Genomic DNA, 22,432 nt, shown 5'->3' with positions numbered 1-22,432 from the left:
TCACCGATTGGGGAAATTTTGGCGCTGGAGGAGCCGAAAGCAGTGAAATATTTGCTTACTGCAAATATTTGACTAAGTAAGGTTCAACAAGTACCACTGCATTCTTCAAAAGTAACCATGTGGTGTGGCTTCACAGTTGATTTCATAATAGGAACATACTTTTGTGAGCATATTACTCCCACAGGTCCTGTAACCTGCTCCATTACTGGAGAGATTTATCGACGAATGCTGGAAAATTTTGTCATTCCTGCATTGCGGCAAAGACAATGTTTGGACTACATAATCTTTAGGCAGGACGGAGCACGGCCACACATTGAAAGTTCAGTACAGAGCCTTTTATGCCAGCATTTCAGTGATGAGAGGGTTATCAGTCAGTTCTTTCCGATGGCATGGCCGCCTCGATCCTCGGACATCACTCCATGTGACTTTTATCTGTGGGAGTATTTGAAATCCGTTGTGTATGTTGGTGGCATTCCCAAATTCCATATCTTGAAAGAGAACATAAAACGGGCTGTTATGTACATCCAATCCGACTACATATGCTCAGCTGTAGAGCATGTCGCACACAGGATGCAATTTGTTGTACACAAGAAAGGTCAGCACATTGAAAATCGTGTATATGATCCAGGGGACCCTGATTCTGATGATTAAAACATTAATTCCTGTGAGGTCAATCACTACATTAATTTCTATAATAAATTTAGTTTAATCCTTTATCCAAGTGTGAGCAAACAAAGTTTGCGCCTGAAAATATCTTCAGGACTGAGGTAAGGTAGTACAAATTAGTACAGCCCTTAATGCATAACATTATACATATCCGCAAGGAGATGTGTTTTGCATTGTGGGAGATACTGAGATATGAGTGATGTTTACTTGGTCCACCTTTGCTACGAGTTGCCTGGTGTTGTACTACATTACCACAGTCCTAAAGATATTTTCAGGCGCAAACTTTGTTTGCTCACCCTTGGATAAAGGATTAAAGTAAATTTATTATAGTCTAACCAAGTGAAAAATAAACTTTCTGCATTGATTTCTGTCTCTCGCAAGTTGTTGTTTTAGTTTAATTATTATTATTATTATTATCATTGTAATGCACCACACATCCAGCTGAAATGAGTGACTTGGCTGTTATTTAAACCGTCGAAATGTTATTATTCGATTTTATCTGCCTTTAATGTAATTATCCGCTTGCTTTCGCTCTGCCAGCGCCAAAATTTCCCCTATCAACGACTTTTGGTACTAAATCTTTTTTCACGGAAATCATCTCCCCATCCGTTCAAAAGTCTCAAATGAAATTTGGTCTTATTCCGTTTATTGGTTTTAGTTACAGAGATGCCTTCAGAGAGGTAGAGTTATTTTATGGCCACCCTGTATATATGAACATGTTAATACGAACGTGTTATTCATATTGACAAAAGCGGCACAAACACTTGGACGAAAGACTACACTCGTAACTAGTTGGGTGCCATCTATTGACACTTGTCGGAGGATAGGATGTAAACTGGGAGCTCGAAGTATTAGTGTTTCCCCATGTTTTGGAAAGTTTTATGCAATGTGTGTTACACGTCTCATATAATACTCACTAACGATGTATCAGTAACTAATACGAACTACTGGAAGAAGTAAATGCTATTTAATCCTTTACTAGTACTGCTTCACTCCATTAAATTTCTAACATGAGTCTGCCGTACAAACTTTGAGAATTAATTATATCGCTTCCAGAGTGGTAGGATTCATTCTTCTAAGTATTATTATTATTATTATTATTATTATTATTATTATTATTATTATTATATTTGATATTTGGCCTATCACAGAATTGTATTCCCATGTACAGAGTGAACAATTAATTAGAGCAAACCGAATTTTTTTACAAGGTTTGGTTTCGGTTTTGGTTTTAGTTCACTATTTTGGATGAGTTCTGCCTGTTGCCTCTGCGATGTTTATTATAGTGTTGTGCCCTTTTAATAGTGTAAATAAATTGACGATTGTAGTGTTTTATTAATTTTGTGTAAATGGATACATCTCCAAGAAAGCGTTAAAAAATATTTACCCTTTCTCATCACACATATCCATGACTCTAAGACAAATTGCTAATGAGTGTACTGTTGGTTTGGGTACTATTGATGCAACTTTAGAGAGGTTTAGGGAGACAGGACCTTTTCTCCTGATAGAAAAGGAAATTATTGGCGAAAAAGGAAAATTACACTTACTCAAGATCGTTTACTAGATAGGAAAAGCAAAATGAATAGAAGATTGTCTGCTGTAGACTTACATACAAACTTGGCATCTAGTGGGATTAATGTTTCTGAGATGACAGTCCGCCAAAAATTGTTCGAAGCAGAGAGGACTGCCCATAGACCATGAAAGAAAGAACTGTTGACGAAGGCTATGCAGAAAAAAGATCAAAAGAGTACAAAGATCGGATTGGAAGAAGTCTAAGAAGGTCATATTCTCAGACTTCCCCTGCTTACATTCAACAACTTCCTAGGCATCCATCTAAACGATATTCTGGGGTTATTTTATACATGAAGGTCCAAGATTGTCCAAAGTAACTCTCCTGACATTAACCCAATAGAAAATTTATGGGCCATAGAGAACAAGAGACATGGAAAATGAAATTGAGATACAAAGGATGACTTAATACAATCCATTATAAAAGTATGGTTTCGAGATGCAGATATAAGAAAAATGTGTTCTACGTTTGTAGTGTTCATGCCAACGTTTTTCGTTGCCTTTATTTCTTAAGCATCTAATAAACTGGTTTGTTCAAATTATTTATACTCTCTGTCTGAACGCCTTTTATTAGAATTCAATATTTGGGATTAATATGTATCGATCTGTCTACATTTTTATCCTGAGAAATTTTTAAAATCCAAAAGAATTGGACCAATAAATTAATATGCTCTTGTTAGATGGAATTAAACTGTATATGGTGTATACAGCAATCTCTCGATTAGTGCGCCTAATGCGTTCTTTAAAACAGGCGCATTAATCGAAAACGCACCAATCGAATATAATAACCTATGGAAAAAATTATAATTCGTTCCTCAAATTATTTTATGAATCTTAATTTTTTTATAAAAGAATTAAGGTATGTCTCAGGGACTAGTTAAAGGAAAACATTTAACTAGGCCCTGAGACATTTACACACACACACACACACACACACACACACACACACACACACACACACACACACACACACACACACACACACACACACACACACACACACACACACACACACACACACACACACACACACACACACACACACACACACACCACAATAACGTAGTTTGGCGGGCATTTTCTTTCTTTTTTTCATACAATCGACGGTATGGCCCTATTGCTTCGTCTACTCTTCTGCAAATTTTACTACTTCTCTCTTCATCAGGGTCAGCCTCTAAGCATTGCTGCTTAAAAACTTAGAATGTACGAAAAATATTTTCACATTGTTTCTGTGAAATCTCTTTTGGCTGACTATCAGTGGTTAAATTTTCTTCATATTTTCGGGATCTTCCCGCTGTGCATCTAAATTTAGCAGGTCGGAATCACTCAATTCTTCAGAATGAGATTTAATTAACTTTTGGACGTTATCATTGAAGGGGAGAAAGAAATGATGGATGTACGAATTGGTCGCCAACACACGAAATCACTTGCTTTATAGATAAAATTTCCCAACTGTTAAACAAGCAAAATAATTACCACTTTAAAACCTACAGTGATCATAAAAGAGAAGTTAATTTTCTTACGTGCAATAATAAACAACTCATCTCAGAAGACGGATTGATTATCGGAATGGATTCTCCATTTAGTTACATGCGCAGAAGTGTCGAAGGGTCTCTAATCTGTGGGCGCACTATAGCAGACGACATAAATTTTTGCGGTAAAAATTTGGAATATAGTGTAGATGGAAGTAGTGTAGTACGCCATTAAAAATAACGTTGTAAAATGTTTCAAATCGGTAACTAAATTATGTCATTCTGGTGAGTGATTTTTTAAAATAGTTAGCCATGAAAATGTACAGATAGAAAATTTTTAAAATCTGTAACATTTATTTTTAAGATGTGCATATTCGCACTAATCGAACTTTAGAGGCGCACTAATCGAATTTGGGTATGGGAAAAAATGACGCACTAATCAAAAACGCCCTAATTGGGGGCCCATTAATCGAGGGATTACTGTATAATGCATTGTAAAATGTATCAATCTATCGATATTAGCTTACAGTTCACAGTTTACATTTTGGTAACACGAAATAATAACAGTGGAACGTTAATGGAAAATTCATTCAAATAAAAAACATTAAAAAATTTAAAACAAAACAAAACAAACTAATATTTTCAACCATTTGTGAATCAGCACTAGTATACGATATAACAGTCAATTATACACCTGAAACATTCGTCTATCAAAAGGATAAAAATAGATACCACAGAATTTTAAAAGTCCTTTTTGATTGGGAGGAGGTGAATCAATCGACCATGAGATGGGGTGACTGATTCATTCAATCCAATACCCTTGGAGGGTAATGGATGGCAATGCTGTAGCCAATGAAGTTCTAACTGAGGCTCGACTATTGCTGTTACCCTCCTGCCATGATTAGAGCTTTAATTGCTCAATAACACCTTATCCCTACACTGTCCTCTACAGATAACGGGGAAGATGAAAAGCATTCTTGCTTCGCCCCTTTAAGCCAGTCCTTATAAGGATATAAAAGTCCTTTTTAGGACTTCCAGGGTAACAAATGGTAATGCTGTAGCCAATGAAGTTTTAACTGAGGCTCGGCTGTTGCCGTTATCCAGCCATGACTAGAGCTTTTTAGCTCAATAACACCTTATCCCTACACTGTCCTCTACAAATAACGGGAAAGATGAAAAGCATTCTTGCTTCGCCCCTTTAAGCCAGTCCTTATAAGGACTATAAGAATTTGAATTTGAAAATCGACCGTGAGATGCGATGATTAATACCCTTGGAGGGTAATGGATGGCAGTGCTGTAGCCAATGAAGTTCTAACTGAGGATCGGCTATTGCTGTTACCCTCCTGCTATGATCAGAGCTTTAATAGCGCAATAACACCTTATCCTTACACTGTTCTCTACAGATAACGGGGAATATGAAAAGCATTCTTGCTTCGCCCCTGTGAGCCAGTCCTTTTAAGGACTTAATTATAAATTATCTGTGAATGAGTTTAAGGGGAAGTATGACAGATGCGGAACCAATTCGAACCTCAATTCGTGCAATTTTGCCATTGCGACCGCTGATGTGTGGGACTGAGTGGGCATTGGATTGATCGTCGATGGGATCAGAAGAATTAAGCAAATGACTGGATATAGATCAGGCCCTAATTCTGCAGCAGGAGATATTTCTGAGATGTTCTTCGATACGAAGTTCGATTGAATTTTCTGTTTGTCCATAATAATGGGAATTATAGCCATACCAAAGATGGTAATCGACTGTGAATATACATATAGGTATCCAATGCGCAATCACATCATTATTATTCCCATCACATCATGTTATGTTCTTCTTCACTGAGGAAGGATAAGGCACTTTTATCCAAAGCCGAAATTATGCCAAACGTTTGGCATAATTTCTACTTTGGGTAAATGTGCCCTGTCCCTCCTCAGTGAAGAAGAATATATCACCAAAGAACTACAGTTTCTTCTTAAAACTTTCAGAAAAGCGACTCCTAAACAAACTGTTCGTAAGCTACTTTTAAATCCACCTGCTCATCGTACTGAAGAGAATACTGATGAAAAAGGCTTCATGTCTCTGCCTTATATCAGTTCCTTTTCACGAAAGTTAGCAACACGTTTTAGACGATAAACCAGGAGGAGTTTATCGTATAATGTTAATGTGATCTATTTTGATCAGACAGGAAAATCCATCGAGTTACATCTGGAACAACAAGTGAGAGATATCACATATGATGGGACCAGAGCCAGTGCACTAGCTAATCATGTTCTTTCTGCTCGTCCTGACGAGGAAGATTCGGTCATTCATCCAGTGATCTGAAACAAATCAGAAAACATTTTAGATGCTACCATAATGAAATAACGTTAGATTCCTGAAACGTTTGTTTTGTAAGATCTTCTTCTTCTTCTTCTTCTTCCTCCGTCTAAGACGGGTTGAGTCTTCTCTTGAGTAGGATCTTCCGGCATTTCTCTATTCCTTGCAGTTCGAAAAATTTCCTTATATACTGAAAAAAAGAGAGTCAAAAGGCTTCACTTCTGCGAAGCACAATTATCTAAATTAAGTGGATGTTGAATCCAACATTATTTCATAGCCGAACAGAGAAACTACAAGAGTGATGTGCCGATTATAGAAATCATAAAAGTTTCGGCGGATCCAAGCACAAACCTTTTATGACTGGTGAAACTCGTAGTAAAGGTGGAGCAACCTCCGAACACTATCCTTTGTATTTCCCATAATGTAAAACACATCTCCTAGCGGACATGGATCATCTTATTCATTATTGGGAGTCACTACCCAGAGTGTTTCGACCTATTATGAGGTGAGTTTAAGTAAAGACCTCTCTAAAAATTAGGTGATCCCTCAGACCACTCCCTATGAGTGACCGTACAAATCAGCGTTGTTCCACTCAGTGATAGGTTCACCCCGTCACCAAGAAAAACTTCGCGTTGGCTTTGCCCAGTGGCAGGCTCACCTCACCACCAGACAGAGCCATAATCTCAGCGGTGCCCACACACACACAGAGAGAGAGAGAGAGAGAGAGGCAAAAGCCTATCCCAAGCAGAGCCTCTCATACCTCCAGGAAAAGGGTCCACTTCTGCACAAAAGCACATCAGTGGGAGCCAGACCCAGATATAAATGTAAATAATCAGGTCCCTTATAGTCTTTATAAGGACTGGCTTAAAGGAGCGAAGCAAGAATGCTTTTCATATTCCACGTTAGCTGTAGAGGACAGTGTAAGGATAAGGTGTTATTGAGCTGTACAAAGCTCTGGTCATGGCAGGAGGGTAACAGCAATAGCCAAGCCTCAGATAGAACTTCATTGGCTATAGCATTGTCATACATCACTCTCCCAGGGTCTACATTCTCACTCATTCATAGCCATTTTAATACTCAGGTTGTAGTGATGTAGAACTTATATACTTTACCATCGAGTTGCCAAAAAAGTTGTCATATCACAAACGGCACCAAGAATTACTGAAAAAAGAGAGCCAAAAGGCTTCACTTCGGCGATGCACAATTATTCAAATTAAGTGGATGTTGAATCCAACATTATTTCAAAGCCGAATAGAAAAATTACAAGAGTTTTGTGTCGAATATAGAAACTATAAAAGTTTCGGCGGATCCAAGCATAAGCAAACCTTTCATGACAGGGGCAACTCATAGTAAAGGTGGAGCAAACCCAGTCACTATTCTTTGTATTTTCCATAATGTAAAACACAGTATGTAAATGTATAAGTTTGCATCACTATAACCTGAGTATTTACATTTACATCTGAGTCTGGCTCCCACTGATGAGACCTGAACAAAGGTCGAAACCGGCCTGGGTCTGGCTCCTAGAGGTTCTGCTTGGGGGTAGGTGTTTACCTGTGTTTGAGTGGGGCCACCGCTGAGATTATGGCTCTGCTTGGTAGTAGGGTTAACCTGCCACTAGGTAGACCAATGTTGAGAAGTTCTTCTCGGTGATGGGGAGAGTCTGCCACTGAGTGGAACAACGCTGATTTGGGCGATCTTTCGGGATCGCCTTATTTTTAGAGCCCGCTTCACCTACACAAAACTCCCCCTGATGAGATCTCAAAAAGGTCGAAACCGGTCTGGGTAGTGATCCCCTATAATGTATAACATCATACATGTCCGCTAGGAGATGTGTTTTAAATTATGGGAAATACAAAGGATAGCGATCGCAGCTTACACCACCTTGACTACGAGTTGCCCTTGTCATGAAAGATTTGCTTATGCTTGGATCCGCCGAAACTTTTATAGTTCCTTATATGTTCTGCATCCCGAGATGTTCTTTATTAATTTAAGCCAGGTAATTCTTGGTCTTCCGGGTCTTCTTTTTCCAGTTGGAAAAGTATTGATTAGGACGTTAGGAAGTCTGTCTACGCATGCGTACAGTGTGGCCAAACCATCTCAGTTGTTGTTTTCTAATTTTTTCTATTATTGGTTTTTTATACAATAATTCTTGTTTGACTGTGCTGTTTGTTTTCTTTTCTATCCAACTTGTTCTATTTATTTTTCTTAAGCATTTCATTTCAAATGCCAGTAGTTTTTTCTCCTTTGTTTTCTTAACTGTCCACGCTTCTGCTCCATAGATGGCTGCTGGTATAATTATTGATTCATGTAATTTGAATTTGGCTTGCTTAGATATCTTGTTTGTTTTCCATATTTTCTGTAATTTTTCCATGAGTTCATCTATTGTTTCTGTTAGTTTTGATCCACGATATATGAAGTTGTCTACTTGTTCTATTTGTTTTCCATTTAGTTCTGTTCCTCCCTACTTTCATCACGTTTGTGTTTTGTATATTTATTGTCATGTCATATGTTTTACAGGTTTCATTTAGCTTGTTTATGAACCTTTGTAGTTCATTTGGGGTTCTTGCAATAAAGACGAGATCATCCGCACATTTGATATTATTTATGTTTAAACCATTTACGTTGATTCCAGGCTCATTGCCTATTGCCTTCTTTACAACTTCGTCTATATATATGTTGAATGGGATAATCGGCATCCTGCATTACTCCTTTTGGATCTCTATGGGTTCTGTTGTGAGTGTGCATTTTTTAATGATTGTATTCGTATACCTTTATTGTATTTAATTATTGTATACCTGGAGTCCTAATAATAAATCAAGTAGAGGTTAAACGGATGAATAACACCATTAAGCTTGAGCAGCAAAAAAAGAAACAATTGTGGAGGGAATTTAAGGAGAAAGGTGAGCGGCAGGCACATGAACGGTACAAAGCACAGGCCAGAAAGGCAACGAGTGTGGTAACAAAAGCAAAAGGGTATTATGAAAGAACATTAGCCATGCAGGCTAAAAAGAATCCCAAGCAGTTTTTTCGATATGTTGCAAGTAAAAACAAACGTATATGGCAGAATGATTTTAAAGAATGCCGATGGTAGGGAGGTAACCGAATCAGTTTATATAGTTGAATTACTGAGGGAGCACTTTGCTAGAGTATATCATCCAGGTGGTGATATTGCAGGAATGAATGAACCATCTTGGTGTGCCGTAGGGTTCTGTTCTTGGACCACTCCTATTTAATTTGTTCATTAATGATATGGGACAGGATCTGAGAAGAACTGTTCATTTGTTTGCTGATGATGAAAAGTTGGGTAGAGCAATAGTGAATCCACATGATGTCAAAATTTTGCAGGATGATTTGGATAGATTGGAAGACTGTGCTAAGGAGAATGGATGTCAGTTTAATGTGGCAAAGTTTACGGTTTTGCATTTTGGGGTGAAAATAATAGCAGCAGTATACCACATTGGTGGAACTGTACTCCAGGAGATTGACGAGGCCAGAGAATTGGGAGCGTTGGTGGATAGCAAGTTAAAGTTTAGGGAGCACATAGCAAAAGTGGCTAAATCAGCTCATCAGATAACTTGGTTACTGAAGAATACTTTGACGAGTAGAGACAAGCAAGTTGTTGTTCTTGGGAGCGTTGGTGGACAGCAAGTTGAAGTTTAGGGAGCACATAGCAAAAGTGGCTAAATCAGCTCATCAGATAACTTGGTTACTGAAGAATACTTTGACGAGTAGAGACAAGCAAGTTGTTGTTCTTCTTTATAGAGCCTTGATAAGACCCCATCTTGACTACTGTGCCCAGATCTGGGCGCCAGGATTTCTTCTTGATGGGGAGGACGTAGAGAGGATCCAGAGGCAAGTGACCAAGATGATAGCTTGGTCACTCGAATGAGTGACTGAATGAATGAGTGGAATAAGCTGCCAGAGTCTGTTGTGGGTGCAATGACGGTGAGTGAGTCAAAGCAAAGTATGATAGATACTGTGTGGATGCTGAACAGTTGTTCTGGGCATGATGTTTAGGGTCTACCTCGATGAGATGAGTCTAAGGACTCCTTGGAGTTGCCCGTAATAATAATAATACTAATAATTGTCAAAATGAAAATGAGTAAACCTGTCCCTCGTTTTCAAGAATGCACAGTAAATCATTTTCATATTATAATTATAAGCGAGGAATGATTTAATTTCTGATTGTTAAATAATATAAATAATACCAAGCAATATAATTTCATTTCAAATCGAGAAAAGTAGAACAATTTTTCAATTTGCCTGGTAACTAGAATATAATTGGGAAAGTATTACAACGCTGGAGCTGTTGTTGGCTGTTCTTGCCCAATACAATACAGTATCTATCAACAAAGTTAATCCCACCTTCCTGTGGGATTAACTTTGTTGATAGATTTGTGGCTTGGTTCCAAAAAAAGAAATCTCTGGCCATGCTAGTATTGCGACCTTAAAAGCCCACTCTCCGTAGCTGGACATTATAGCTAGGGTAGGTCTTTAGTTGGCATGTTTCGCTTTGCAAATGTCTTTTCAAAGAACTCACTCTATGACTGAATTCTAGGGAGAAGCATCTTCTCCATTCGAGGACACGCACCGCTGAACGTGTTCACTGTCCAGCAGCCAAATAGTGCAGGGCACATGACCTGTTCGTAATACTTAGGGAGGCTTCTGGTGCGAATAATCCTGCAGTTCCTTACTCCATCAAATTTTTTCTGGAGTGTGTTCGAATATAGCGAGGAACTGTCGAGATCAGCTGAATTGGAATAATGTCTACAATTCGCTTGCATCTACGGCGGGCCTACTGTAATTTTTTCCAATATTCCAACACCGTAGAAAATAGAATTACCAATTATAGTGTCAAGCGGTTAATAATTCCTCACAAAACCAACAAAACATCTTAACAATATCAAAAATGGAACAAAATAATTGCAAAAAAATATTTCCAATAAAAAATCTAAAAAGTGAAAAAAATACAAGGAAAAAGCAAAAAAAAAGTACAAAAACTAATATGATTAAAAGGGAGTTTTTATTTGCATTCTACAGAAGCACTCTTGAAAACTGCTTTATGACCTGCATCAATTATATAACATAACAATGTATCTAATATATAAATATAAAACATTAAATACAAAAATATTATCGAAGTTAATAATTTGAAAATAAGATACCGAATACCAAAATTCCAACAGTTTCAAATCAACTATTGATTGAAAATATATCGTATAACGAAAAGCAAAGCGGTGTCGAAAATATTTATCTATTACGACAAAAAAAAAAAAGAAAAACATTAAAACGAATAGAAGAAATAAAAAACTTTTTTGATCTTTCATGGAAATTTATTTTCGATGTGTGATAAACAAATATAAATTTTTCGTTAAATTTAGAGATATTTTGTCTTTCGTATTTTAAAATATTTTAAGCCGCGATACTTCTAAACGCTAGTGATGGAGGTAATATAAAATCCCATGCTACTTTTAGAGGTAGAATGAGCGTCAGATTAACCCGAAAAATTTAGAATTATTTATGAAACACTCTCGTTAAACATTACTAGTAGAAAACAGACTGATAGAGATATAAATTCTTAAATTAGTATTGCATAATTTGAGATATAATAGCTATAATCCTATGTGAAATAGAAAGCAATTCATTATACACCCTTTTCTTTTTTAAATTATTATATATAAAAATTTTAAACGAAACACCATGAGTTAATTTTAATGTAAATTTTGATTGTCCTATTATTTTTGTAATTCTGTTTTACTAATCGGTATTGCCATATTATTAATATATTATTAATATACAACCAAAACTAGCATGAAATTCATTACAAAAATGTTTTTAAAATATTAAAGAAAGAGATGAACCACATTTTTAAAAATACAAACGAGAAATAGAATAAGAGAGGTTTTCCAAGTTTAAAAACAGTTACTATATTCTAGACCATTAATTGGCCGCTGAATTCAAGCAAAACCATCTTTCCGTGGGATGACCTGTTTCCGTGAATTAAGTGCATCAAGGTGAATATTGTCTTCTAAAATACCTTCCTTGAAGAAATGTCAACGAGATCTCGAGATGGTAGATGAATTTCTTCGCCTGTGAAATACCCTAATTCTTTTCAAAATAATTCATATGATTGATAATGAAAAAAAATATGTAAGAAAACCAAAGAAATGAAAGGTGAAGGTTCCAGGAAAATTTATCAGAAAATGTTATTTATCGAATGGCAATTCCATAAACCGTCGAAACGAGCTGTTGTGTGTATGTGTAATCAGAAAAATGTGTTTCGAGTAGTTTTTATGTTAGGAAACTGAAGAAAGCTAAGGAAAAGAACAACATATATCTTGATACCGAGAAGCCCTGTGCTGAAGAAATTAATTCTACAGTTGCGCCCTAATACTGAGTCAACATTGCGGGCAGATTGAAATGAATAGGACACTGAATAGGACAGACTGATGTGAATAACACAACACAGTTATACTGTTTTTGATTAGCACAATATCGTGGTGAGTAGTTTTTGTTTCTTAAGTCATTTCTTAATTTTATTCTTTACAGTGTGAAGCACTGCAGTAATTTACAACACTTTCGTTTCTGCATGGAGGAACTTAAATACATATCATCCGTATCTAGTTTTAGATGTTGGGTTCCCGTGTGGTTGCCGGGATAAGAATAGCACCAATGTAGCTAATGCATGTCGTACGAGGCGACTAAAATTGGAACCCTTGGAGGGTAATGGATGGCAAAGCTGTAGCCAATGAAGTTCTAACTGAGGCTCTGCTATTGCTGTTACCCACTTGCCATGATCAGAGCTTTATAGCTCAATAACCTTATCCTTACACTGTCCTCTACAGACAACGGGGAATATGAAAAGCAATATTGCTTCGCCCCTTTAAGTCAGTCCTTATAAGGACGTTTTAGATACGTCTATTTGAATAAAAAAGAATATTCTAGACTCTGAACACCATTAATTATTGTATATTCACTTTTCGTATTATTTAAATAATTTTATATTATTTTAATTTCAAGTTCCTGTTTAAATTCATTCAATTCGTTCTTTCTGTCATTTCATTCAGTATCAACACACTCATTAATTAGAAAACCGTCTGTTTTGGATGAATATATTTCGAAGTACATAAATAACTTCATAACTTTCACTCAGACTTTTTATTTCTAGCTTAACCAATTTTACAGGCATTTGCATCGACACTGAAAAGTCTTCCTTCATTTTTAATCTAATTAATTTCAAGCAAAAGTTTGGTTAGCCCAGTAAATAAATTAGTACCCGCTCGCCAATCAAAACAAAGTGCGTTTGAAATCCCTCGCGAGCACGGCTGTTCATAAATGATCTTACTTCAGAGATGCATTTCATCACTGGATATGAAATTACCAGCTGCTTACAGGAGGGCTGAAATGGAATGAAAAGTGGAATGAGTAGATTCCTTTTTCCTTAGCCACACCTCGGTGTGGGCTCATGAAGAACAAAAGCATTTTTTTTCTCAGAGAAAGAGAGAGAGAGAGAGAGAGAGATTACAGAATGTTTTTGTTATTACTTTCTTTCCGATTACTGTAAACTGTACCTACAGTTCATGAACGCAGGCGAATATACGCTTGTAGGTTAGTGAACGGGGTCTATATATTGAGTTCACTTCTTTCTATCCATTTTACTACCTTAGGATTGCAATTAGAAATGCAAGAAAAAATTCTGTGATCAAATTTAGGAATGATTATGAGGTAAATAGTAATCCTGCTTTAATACCGTTTAGCATAATTCAATGCTAGACAGCATAAAAATTCACGTCGATGGTCTAAGAATTTGTGTATATTTTATGTCATATTTAATTGGAATTAGGTTAACAAAATCTATATTTTTATATTTGTTTAATGTCCAACATATTTTTTTTTAATTTTAGTTTAATTTAATTTTATTTTTTTAATCATTCATGTTTCCCTTATGAATAATGAACTTACTTTAGTCAGGCTGTTAGGAAAAGAAATATAAAACCACAGGAAAACTCACGGAAAAACTTTATTAAAAGTAGAATTTCTTCTTAGGTGTCATAGGCATCGTCATTCAGGATCACACAATGCCAATTATACTATTCTAAAAAGCGCAACCCAAGTAGCTAATGTAAGATAACTGTAAAAGATCAATAATTTCCTAACTTATCTGGAAACAAAAACAAAACAAAACATATATTTAGACAAAAGTTAGGAAAGGTCAGATGACTTAAAAAGTACTATTTCCCACAACGGGGATAGACGTAGCCCATCGGATCTGTTTAAGTTAAGACTGTGAAGTAAAGTTTTATAGTTTCTTTATAAAGATGTTCTATGAGGAAACAACTTTTGTGTTCCAATGATCTCTCTGTTTAGTGTCGATAGCACGCTCCGCAAGTCCAGACTATCCAGATTTTCGGTATTTAATATAGGACTTGTGTTTTTATAGCCAAATGATCTTTTATAGCCAAAAGTAGATCTTCCTGTTTATCTGAAATAAAATAACCCACAAGAGGAAGGAATCTGGTAGACGCCTGGATAATTGACAGGTGGAAGCGTGTCCTTAGGAGAAGCGAAAAAGATGGAGATTTTTCTGAGAGAGTGAAATGCAACAAAATATTCAGTGGTTTTAAAACTTTCGCTAATAGTTCACTAATGCCTTGCACATAAGGGAAGGAAAGTTATTTATTCTGCATTTCAAGAGATAGAGATACTAAAACTGTTCAAATCTTTTTGAGGAAAGAATTAATTCTTATAACCATTAGATAAAATTGCAAATAATATGTTATAATTCTTTCTGTAATAGTTCATCAGAAGAACATAAGAAGTGGGCCCGATGAGCCAATGTTTAAATAATTCCAGTCTTTTGACTAGGATGGTGCTGAGATTCAGCATGGATATAACGGCCTGAATAATATTCTTCCCAAAAATGAAAAACATAGCTATCAGCTGGTTGGAGAAGGATTAAAAGATCTAAAAAGGGTAATTGTTTATTTACATTTTATTCTAAGGTGATTATGCCAACTCAAGGCATTTCATCAAAGAAACAAATATAAGGCCTTTATATAGTATGATTTTTGTATGTATTGTACTAAGGTTGCTCAAAAATGTTATTTAGTTTGCCGTTTTTTAGCAAACATTGTGAAATTTTGTCATCCTCATATAATCACCACATCTTAAGCAAGTATCTGAAATTATTTACTATTTTTGTGTCACTTTTTTTCAGGTTTCCCCTTTTAAATGCGATTATTATTATTTTCGTTTGTAAATGTTCATGTTCTGAAAAATGACTATTATATATTAATTAATGTTTACCAGTTCACAGGTCAAAAATTGCTCAATTGTAGTCATTTTAATGAAATGTGGAAAATAAGCTCCTTATATTAGTCCTTATAAGGACTGGCTTAAAGGGGCGAAGCAAGATTGATTTTCATATTCCGTGTTGTCTGTAGAGGACAGTGTAGGGATAAAGGGTTATTGAGCTATTAAAGCTCTGATCATGGCAGGAGGGTAACAGCAATGGCCGAGCCTCAGTTAGAACTTCATTGGCTACAGTATTATTACCATCCTTATAAGGACTGGCTTAAAGAGGCGAAGCAAGAATGCTTTTCATCTTCCCCGTTATCTGTAGAGAACAGTGTAGGGATAAGGTGTTATTGAGCTTAAAGCTCTGATCATGGCAGGAGGATAACAGCAATAGCCGAACCTCAGCAAGAACTTCATTAGCTACAGCATTGCCATCCATTACCCTCCAGGGGTATTGGATTGAATGAATCAATCACCGCACCTCGCGATAGATTATATTCCCCTCAACCTAGTATTACCATCCAATAATACGTCTATCATTTGTTTATTACTTTACTCGTATTAGAAATGGTGTGTTTTGCTCCTAACTGTAATATTATTAAATATAAAATATTAATGAAAATGTAGATGAAATTATATGTATTAATTTAATTATCACATTATTTCATACATGTTTTTGAAATATTTGCTAACGTTGAGTTGACATTTAAACAACTAATATTCTAAACACTTTTTCAATGCTAAACTTATTAAGACTTTTTCAATAAAGCAAAATCAATAGGGATCGCAAATCTCTTTATTTATTTATTTATTTTTGTTAAATTCTCTTGTTTTCAATAATTGGACACTCTACAGACTTTTCACAGAATTTATTTTTCTTCTTTGAGTCGTTTATGCATTAGTTTTCTTTAGTTTCTTTTTCAATAATATCTAATAATATCTAATATGTAATGATAAATGTAATCGACATTTGACATTAATGACTTTAGGGGTGAAGCAAGATGCTTTTCATATTTCCCGCTATCTGTTACGGCTACAGTGAGGGAAAATTTTTGTGAGCAGTTTGCTGGCCCTGGATGGGCATCGAGATTATGTATTGCTACAGGAAATTGAGCTTATTTGTTCTTTAAATTTTTTATGATAGCATATATTTCAGCAGGTGATGTGGGTGCAATATGGTCAGCACCAGTATCAGGGAGTTTTAATGAGTGTCTGATCTGTCTGTAAATTTTATACAATTGATTGAAATCTAAGTTTTCATATGAAGGTTTGCACTGCTCTTCTAAATTTTTTTCTATCGCTTCTACCTTTTCTACGTCATTGTGAACAAGGCTCTGGTCAGGAAATATAGGGGGAAGGGATCTGCCTTTGTTTCTGGTATTCCTCAGTAGTCCCATGTCCCATGAACAGGTCCAATGTAATATCGGAGTACTTTTGACAATCTTTTCCACGATATAAATGAGTGAGAGGGAGGAGACAAGTATTCTTGTTTTCCGAGCTCTAGTAGAATTGGATTATGATCAGATGACAACTCGTTCAATGAGTTTAGGCTGTACTGAATTTAATATCTTGCAGGAAAGCTATATCCAGGATGTTAGCAGTGGTGCTAAACATACTGAGATGGTTTGGTTCGGTGGGGCCTGCCACAACAGTATAGTTTGATTCTATGTAGTTGGAAAGGATGCAGCCATTCTTGTTGGTGGTTGTAACATTCCAGGCAGGGTGCTTGGAGTTTAAGTCTCCGGCAATAATGATGGACTCTCTGACGCCTAAGATGGCATTTAGATCAGAATGCAGTAGAGGTTTTAAGGGCGGATTGTAAGCTGAGTAGATTTTCAGTCTGCCAGCCGAGCTAGTGAACACTTTCACGCCTGTGACCTCAAGGTTATTAGTTGGAGGGTTGTTTACAAAATGGTGTTATGGCAGTGCCGCCGCCTCTGTAGTTTAGCCTATCGGTCTGTATAGGAGATATCCCCTTATTTTGTGGCTCTCCGAGGATTTTAGATGTGTCGCGCTTATTAGAATAACATCTGACTGATATCGATGAATAAAGTCTTGGAGCTCTAAGAATTTGTTTCTGAGGCCATTTGCATTCCGTTCAACGATCTGAACAGAGCCTAGAATTAGTTTGTTTCTATTTATATATAAGGATGGCTTGAGTTTCTCGTAGGAATCTTTTCGTGGAGGTTGCTGAAGGGTTTGACATGCTGAAGTCTTGTAGCATGTTTGCTAGAGAGGCAGTAATAACAGCGGTCAGGTTAGTAGGTGCCGGTGTCTGATTCTGTTCTGGCGCTGACTTGTTTGAACGGACACATCTGCATAACTTCTTGTCTGCCTTTGGTATTCTCTATTCTTGAAGATCTGTGATGTGGCCGCTGAGCCTCTGGTATATGTGTACTAGAGGAGGAAGACTGTTTGGTTGTCTCCGACCGTCTGTTCTTCGGGTGTTGAGTACATCCCTTATAATTAGCTGGGTGAGGGCCACCGCAGTTGGCAGATTTAGCCGGGATGGTTTTCTGCTTGTACAGCGTTGGTGGGATGGTTCACCCCGCACTTAAGGCATCTGAACTCTGCTCATCACAGTTTCTGAGCATGGTCAAATTTCTGGAATCTGTGGCTCTGTCCTGTTGGAGCCCTTTTCCTAAGAGATTCAGGGCTGATCTTAAGTCCACAGATCGATGTCAAGTAACAGATGTTTTTGTAGGCCCGATGGATTTTTACCAAGACTTGAAGCATCGGAGTCTTGTCAGCTCTGGTCATTCTGCTGACCTTGATGGGTGGTAGGTCTTGATAGCTGAGATCGGCAGCGATTTAATCTGTAGATATGTCCTCAGAAACACCTCAAAGAACCACCTTCAGGTTTTTATCCGAGCTGAGCGAGAATGTGTGATCTTGTGCACCGTTTGAGTCTAACTCTCTGATCAATCTTCTGTTGTCCATTACTGTGGTGAGCTGGATCTTTATGCCGTCATCTACTTTGACTGTTTTGTATGATATTTGCAAGTCGGACATGGTGGACCTTATGGACGTCCATCTGCGCTTTTCGCTGAGAATGATCTGGGGTACTTTCTTTTGAGAGAGGCAGAGGACTCCGTAATGGGGCATCTTCATCTATTCCGTTGTCCTTGTTGTCTTGTGCCCACTTGTTCAAAGTCTAGGGGAGTGGAAATCACCAAATCCAGCTTCTCCTCCATCTGGGTAGTATCTTCGCCCTCCTCAACTTCTCCTGGCAAGGATTAGAAATTAACGATGCCGGGCCACTCGTGTTCTAATTTTCGTACTATCAATGGCGATCCTAACGACGGCATGTAACGGAAGCAAAAATTAGACTTACCTGAAAATCCACAATAGAACCCAGTCAATCTTAGTGCATAATCGATCTTCAGTCGACTACTCAAATTAATAAAAAATCTCATTCTTCAATCTTGAAAACTCTCAAAATCCTACCATTACTTCACTATAATCACAATCGCCATACTTCTCACTAATTTAGAACACAATCGATTCCTTATAGTCCTTATAAGGACTGGCTTAAAGGGGCGAAGCAAGAATGCTTTTCATCTTTCCCGTTATCTGGAGAGGACAGCGTAGGGATATAAGGTGTTATTGAACTATTAAAGCTCTGATCATGGCAGAAGGGTAACAGCAATGGCCGAGCCTCAGTTAGAACTTCATTGGCTACAGCATTGCCATCCATTACCCTCCAAGAGTATTAATCACCGCATCTCACGGTCGATCAATTCACCGCCTATCTGGGTCACCTCACAATCGACTCCTTATATATCTTTATAAGGACTGGCTTAAAGGGGCGAAGCAAGAATACTTTTCATCTTCCCCGTTATCTGTAGAGGACAGTGTAGGTATAAGGTGTTATTGAGCCATTAAAGCTCTGATCATGGCAGGAGGGTTACAGCAATAGCCGAGCCTCATTTATAACTTCATTGGCTACAGCATTACCATCCATTATCCTCCGAGGGTCTCTTTGATCTCCTTAAACTCTCTCACAATCGACTCCATCCTTATAGTCCTTATAAGGACTGGCTTAAAGGGGCGAAGCAAGAATGCTTTTCATATTCCCCGTTATCTGTAGCGGACAGTGTAGGGATAAGGTTATTGAGCTACTATTATTAAAGCTCTGATCATGGCAGGAGGGTAACAGCAATAGCCGAGCCTCAGTTAGAGCTTCATTAGCTACAGCATTGCTATCCATTACCCTCCAAGGGTATTGGATTGAATGAATCAATCACCGCATCTCACGGTCGATTGATTCGCTCCTCTCGACTCCAAATGTAATCTGCAATTTATATACAATTTGTATCCTGAATTCAGTTGGCTAATTCTTCAGTGTTTACTAGAAATATAGAGAAAAAGGCTTTACTAGGCATAGGTAAGTAATTTAAATAGAGTGTAACATAAATCCATGGATATTTTATACCCAAATATAAAAAGAAACTCAATGTTTCGAAATGTAGTCTCTCTTTTTAATTTTTTAATAATGATATTAATAATTATAATGATTTATTATAACAATAATGGTATAAACTAATCAGTCTATTTTCTCCGCAGTTATTGGCTTTATCAGTACTTCATATTTTATTTAAATGTTCAGCAATTTCATTTTCTTTTTTTCGTCTGTTTTTTTTTTTTTTTGTATATAGTTTCATATTTATACTTCTCCCCCTAGGGTTTCTCATTTTTCATTTTATTCATTGTATTTTTATTCTAACATTATAATATATGCTGCTATATGATTATCTGATTTTTTATATTTTTTCTAATTCATTTGTTCTGAGATTTTTTTAGATAGTTTACCCATTTTATAAGACCATTTTGGTCGCGGTGTTTCTTTTATCTTTATGTTGCAAGTATGATCCATTTCTATGTGTTTTTCCTGTTATTTATTGACTTATTTGTAACATTGTTCTATTATTAATGTCTCAGAATTTAATTGTTTCAAGAAACTGTCTTTCTCTAAAATTACATTTTCTATTCTCTGTGTTATTTTATATCTAAACCAAATAATTATGTTCGATATGCGCTATAGAGGATTAATTCAGATAACTTAAAATTAGCGATTACCTAATCTATAACTGCATTTCGCGAATTACACCTCTTAATAAACTTTCATCCCATAGGTAATGGCGTACATTATAACAGCTTTTCTCCTATTTGAAACTCGAGACTTAGTAAATATTTTCACACCTTTTTTTTGTGTGTATAAAGAAAATAAAAAATGAAACAAAACAATAATGCTTTATATATGCTGTAGCCAATGAAGTTATTTAACTGAGGATCGGCTATTGCTGTTACACAGTCATGACTAGAGCTTTTAGAACCATAACACCCCATCCACACAGATTTTCTTCATTCAGATGAAGGGATAAAGAGTCAAGGACTCAGTCCATCGCCCAGTTGTTTTTAGGACTTTTAGGAATGATTTATATCCTCGTGTTGTGGCCGGGATAAGAATAGCCCCACTGTAGCCCATGCATGTCGTACGAGGCGACTAAAATGGATACCGGGGGGGGGGGGAGTAATGGACGGCATTGCTCTAGCCAATGAAGTTTTAACTGAGACTCGGCTATTGCTGTTACCCTCCTATCATGATCAGAGCTTATAACCCTATACTATCCTATCCATACATTTTCTTTACAGATAAAGGGGAATATGAATAGCATTTTTGCTTCACCCAACTACCCCCCCCGCAAAAAAAAAGCTTTATAAATAAAGTGAGAAATCTATTTTCTGTATCTATTGCTTTATGTGGATTACAAAAAGCCAAAAATTGAGCAAAACATATAAAACAAATATTAAGTCTTCATGACTTAACTTTTGATTTACGTTTTGGTCAGTTAAAATAGGGAATTTTAGCATTTTTTTTACGAGTCGACAAAAGGTTTGCGATTTAAAGGATGCCTAGATTTCGAACAGTAGAGAGTGGTTTTATTTATTATAGTTACAATTTTTAGTTAACTAATAATGCTGCAACATATCCAAGAAACGTTAAAGGTTAGTAACGTTTTCATTGAAACTGGACACTTTGTCAGAGATTGGCTATCTTATATTGGGATGAAAGACTTTTTGTCCTGAAAGTTCGAATTTTCATCCGCAAAACTAATTAATCGGCGGAAAAGCATATACATTTAGCAGATAAAAAATACACGCCTCCATAGACAAAAAAGGGGTTCTAAAATCAACAACCCAACTAATCAACATACTGACACTTTGCATTATGTAAAACGTTCGACAGCTGAGCAATACTGAACCGCAAACATAATGACTCTCTTTCGTATTATTGTTATTAGTATGAGTAGTAGTAATAGTAATAGCCCACTATTATTACTTCAAATTACCATAATTGATTCTGTAATTTTTCAGTTTAATTTCGTATTACATTTGAAATTTAATTTAAATTAAAATAAACCAAATAAAAAAAATGATTTCTACACTAGGCCATGCGAAGAAAGATTTAAGTTCTAGTATAGTCACCGACCAGAGGAACTTTTCCTAAGCCTTTCTTAGATCAATTCCAGAATTAGTAGTCGATCTCTTGCACAGGAAAACGGGATTTTTCTGGCAGAAAATCGAGTATTTTGTTCCGCAAACTCAAGAAAATCGACCATAGAATCCACACTGTTTCAAAATTATCATATTGTGTTAGGGTTATGCAGCGCAAGATGGCGGCACATGTCAGTTGTCTCTTCATCGGATTCCTCATTTAATTAGTGATTGTCTTGGACCGCTATCTCTGATTGGCTACCAGTGGAGATTAATCTGCCTGCTCAGTCCCCTAAAGCTAAATAGGGCTGAAAAGGCCTCACCTACTCCCAATAAGGGAATAAAAGGTGTTAACTGATTATTTCTTTATTTTTTAAATACTTTCTTTGGAAGTCTCTGCCTCCCGTTGGTATTTCAAAGAGACATTTGCAATGATGACTTTATATAGATTACTAAAGTGGAAGCATTTAAATTCAAATGATGTCCTATAAGATCAAATGCTGAAAATGTTTTATGAATCAGACGGGATCAGGGGATTGGCCTTGCTTTTTGCTGTTCAGTAGTAATTGGCAATGACATTCCACTTGAGCAAACATGAAATTCATTCATACCATAGTAT

General features: G+C 36.6%; 1 protein-coding gene across 2 annotated transcripts in view; it reads left to right on the top strand.

The window, feature by feature from the left end:
- The window catches only part of LOC150103554 (uncharacterized), a 45,829-nt gene that overhangs the window by 3,126 nt on the left and 20,271 nt on the right, over window positions 1-22,432 (top strand). The window contains exon 1 of one of the 2 annotated variants that reach the window (XM_090398093.1): window positions 14,856-14,991. The exons of the other annotated variant lie outside the window; for it this stretch is intronic. The gene's annotated coding sequence lies outside the window, so the exon portion shown is untranslated. Of the gene's footprint in view, window positions 1-14,855; window positions 14,992-22,432 lie in introns of those variants that run through there. 2 annotated transcript variants of the gene reach the window in all.

The sequence above is a fragment of the Typopeltis vanoorti genome, chromosome 9, assembly GCF_054136105.1.
Source record: "Typopeltis vanoorti isolate ZY-2024b chromosome 9, IOZ_Tvanoo_1.0, whole genome shotgun sequence".
In the NCBI taxonomy this organism is placed as follows: Eukaryota; Metazoa; Arthropoda; class Arachnida; order Uropygi; family Thelyphonidae; genus Typopeltis; species Typopeltis vanoorti.
This window is presented reverse-complemented; position numbering and strand designations above follow the sequence as displayed.